This window comes from Gracilinanus agilis, chromosome 2 (genome assembly GCF_016433145.1).
Source record: "Gracilinanus agilis isolate LMUSP501 chromosome 2, AgileGrace, whole genome shotgun sequence".
Taxonomy (NCBI): domain Eukaryota; kingdom Metazoa; phylum Chordata; class Mammalia; order Didelphimorphia; family Didelphidae; genus Gracilinanus; species Gracilinanus agilis.
The window spans coordinates 244,663,982-244,668,140 of NC_058131.1; positions in this window are offsets into that span (position 1 = coordinate 244,663,982).

The window sequence follows — 4,159 nt, forward strand, 5'->3', positions numbered from 1 at the left end:
CTCTCTCTCTCTACCCTTCCCCAGAATCCTTCCCCCTCTCCCCCCTCCTCAAGTTTCTTTATATTTACTTGCCAGTATGTATATTCCAATTCCTATTCCTTTATAGAATATAAGCTCCTTGAGCTGGGCGACTGTTTCATTTTTGTCTTTGTATTCTCAGTGAATTGTACTGAGTAGGCAGTTAATAAATGCTTGCAGTATTGGATAGAACCATATTGGAATGGTTCTTGCCTTCCCTGTGCTGCCCAGTGCCCAATCCACTGCCAATTTCTAGTGCATGCTGTTATTTTTAATATATCATCCATGACTACCGTGTACCCAAACAAAACCATATGCTATTATTTTTGGAGGCTATCGCCAATATGAAATGAATTCAGAAAACTTGGCTTTCAGCCTACTGAAACTTGAGTAATCAAGCAAGCGTATACAGTTGGTCTAGTTGGGAAATGTTCCTAAAGATGTGTGGCTCCCTTGGTTTTAGTTCCACATTCTTTGGGCATTTGGCTAGGCTACCTTGGACTTCAAGGCTCTAATAGTCTGGGAGCTGCAGAGTGTATTGAAATATTAGGAAATGCATCTCACTCTGAAATGTTCACACCTCAGTGAGTCCAATTCATTATCATGAAAATGGCTGTAGTGTTTGACAAAGGTACCCTGTACATTTTCAATAATCACGTTTTCTATTTTCACCTAACTTGTCATGAAGCAAGTTATGTATGTATAAACAAACAGTTTAGTACACAAATGACTATTCAGAAAAGGGCTCACCTTTGCATAAAAAAAAGGCATTAACATCTAGAAATCTGATCCTAATTTGAAACAAGGCAATTATCTGAATATTTCCTCCTTGCCTACAGTGCCTTCCAATGGTCCATGCCCATATTTTCCTTCTAGCTCCCTTTTACTACTCACCTTCTTTGAGAAAGTTTCCCTGAATCACTATAGTCCAAGGTTATGCCAATACGTTGAAATTGTGATATGGTTTATATCCATTATATTGCAGCAATTTACAGAAAACCACTGGCTCCAAAGAACCAGAAGTAACTGTCATCACACATAGGGCAAAAAAAAGAGGTGCATGGAGGATGTGAGGAAGCTGTAGCATGCAATTAAAAAGCATTTTGGAAGGAGAGTAGGAGTAAAGGTCATCATCAAGAAATTAGAGGCTAGGAAGAAAAAAATGACGAGAGCAAAGAATGACAGGGAGACAATCTGAGAGCAAAGGCTGTGTCAGAACAAAGTGTAGGTCTCCGGGATGCTGGGTAGACCCTCTACAGTCACCTTTAGGCAGGACATGGACAAGAGTATCCCAGAATGGGCAGGTAGGAATGGCTTAGGATTGTCACATTAGAGAGAATTCTAAAATCAGTCTGAGTAGAGAGATAGATGAGCAAATGAATCTATGATCTCGTTTTACTAGCATAGATTCTGAAGCATATACATGTAAATGTAATTTATACATAAAATGTATTTATACATATGCATATGGATATATACATGTGTGTATGTAGCTACATATGTCTATACATATGCCCATGTATAAACACACATATTAGCATGTATATGTAAATTGTTTGTGTTCTCTTGTCTTTTTATGTATGCGCCATGTTTCAATCTTCTCTCTCCACCTTACTAGATGTAAGGTAGGTATGGGTAGAGGCCATTTATTCTATTTGGGAAGGGGTACCACAGAGTCTGTACTTGTAAAATGCATAGTAAATGCTTGCAGAAATTTGCATGGTAGGATATAATGTTCCATAAAAGTGTTTGTTTTTTTTAAATTAGTGGATAGGGCACAAGAATCCAGAATGCTCGGGCTCCATGCCTGACTAAAATACTTCATCTTCTATGGGAATATAGTGTGATACAATGGAGAGAATCCTGGATTTGGAGTCGGAATCAAAAGATCTCTGGTGAATTCCCACTTTTGCTATTACGAGCAGTGTGATCTTGGTGAAGTCACTTCTTTTGGAGGCTCAGTTTCCTCATCTATAGAGGTGAGAAATAGCATATACATCACAGAGTTGTGAAAATAAAAGAAGATAATATGTATGAAAGACTTTGTAAATACTATAAAATGTGAACTATTATTATTATATTAATTCTATTGTTATATTATAATATATTTATGTAATATAACAACAATTATCATTGAAATCAGTCATGGGCCCAGCAGCATATTGAAAAGAATTGGAAACATTAGACATCAGCTTTTTCCAAAGTGTTTCCACTCTAGCTAAGAAGTGGGTAGAGTAACATAACAAGAAAAAGTTTAATCTAGAATGTCCTTGTGGTTAATTTATGGACCAAAGGCTATAAGCATAATCAGAATTTAAAAGAAAGGAAGATTAATGTGGTCAAGGGAAACTTGTACAATTCAGTTCTGGAGTTTCAAGGTACAAACAAAAATTATTTTTTCTTTCTTTCTTTCTCTCTTCCTTCCTTCCTTCCTTCCTTCCTTCCTTCCTTCCTTCCTTCCTTCCTTCCTTTTTTAAACCCTTACCTTCCATCTTAGGATCAATACAGTGTATTGGTTCTAAGGCAGAAGAGCAGTAAGGGCTGGACAATGGAGGTTAAGTGACTTGCCCAGGGTCACACAGCTAGGAAGTGTCTTAAGATCAGATTTGAATCCAGGACCTCCTATCTCTAGGCCTGGTTCTCAGTCCACTGAGCTACCCAACTGTCCCCTAAAATATCTTAATTGCTAGAACTAACAGCCTTTCCTCAGTCTTGATCTTTAATCTATTTGCAGCTTTGTTTATCACTTTCTTTTTCTGGATACTCTTTCTTCTTTCATGATATTACTTGTTTCTGCTTTTCTGTTTTGTTTTGTTTTTGTCTGAGTGCTCCTTCTTAGCTAACTTAGCTGATTCTTTCCAGGTTTTTTTTTCTTTGTGTATATAAGTGTGTGATTATCTCTGTCATTTCTTACGCCACAATATTCAGCCATTTGCCAATTGATGGATATCCCTTCAGTTTCCTAGCCTTTACCACCATAAAAAAGAGCTGCTATAAATATTTTTGTGCAGGTAGGTTCTTTTCTCCTATCTTTAATCTTTGGGATACAGACCTTAGTAGTGATATTGCTAGGTATACACAGTTTTATGGTCCTTTGGCTATGGTTCCAGATTGTTCTCCAGAATGGTTGTATCAGTTCATAGATTCACCAACAATGCATTAGTAGCTCAATTTTTCCACATTCCTTCTAAAATGTATTATTTTCCTTTTTTGTCACATTAGTCAGTCTGGTGGGTGTAAGGTGGTACCTCAGAGTTATTTTAATTTGCATTTCTCTAATTAATAGTGATATGGAGCATTTTTTCATATGACTAAAGATAAGGTTAATTTTTTCATCTGAGAATTGCCTGTTCATATCCTTTGACAATTTGTCAATTGGGGAATGCTTTGTATTCTTATAAATTTGATTAGTTCTTTCTATATCTGAAAAATGAGGACTTGATCAGAAGGACTGGCTACAAAGATCTTTTCCTAGTTTGTTGTTTGCCTTTTAATCTTGATTGCATTAATTTTGTTTGGTCAGAAACCTTTTAATTTAATGTAGTCTAAATTATTTATTTTACATCTCATAATGTTCTCTGTAGTTTGTTTCGACCTAAATTCTTTTCTTATCATTAGGTCTGATTAACTGATTTTTCATCCATATTATTCATGCCCACTCATGCTGGATCTCCCTTAAGGCTTTGTCCTGTCTTTTTTCCCTCTACACCAGTAATGGCTATCCTTTTAGAGGAGTGAGTGATGTGAGAAATGTTCTTAGGTGCCTGTGAAGAGGGGAGGAGAGCAGACCAGCCTTACATCCCTCTGGCTTTCTAGTGACAAACTTTGGGGAAGCCCATAGAGAGGGCTCTGAGTGCCCCCACTGGCATGCGTGCCAGAGCTTCACCACCATGGCTCTATATTATCTCTCTTGGCAATCCCATCAGCTTTCCTGGATTCAATGATCATTTATATGCAGATGATTCCCAGAGTTATGTATCCAAATTTAGTCTTCATCCTGAGTTCTAATCCCTTATTACCAATTACCTTTGTAGACATTTTGAACTATGTATCTTATAAACTTCTGAAACTCAAAATATCCCAAACTAAACTCATTATCTTTTCCCCCTGTAAATCCTTCCCTCTTCCAAACTTTCCTATT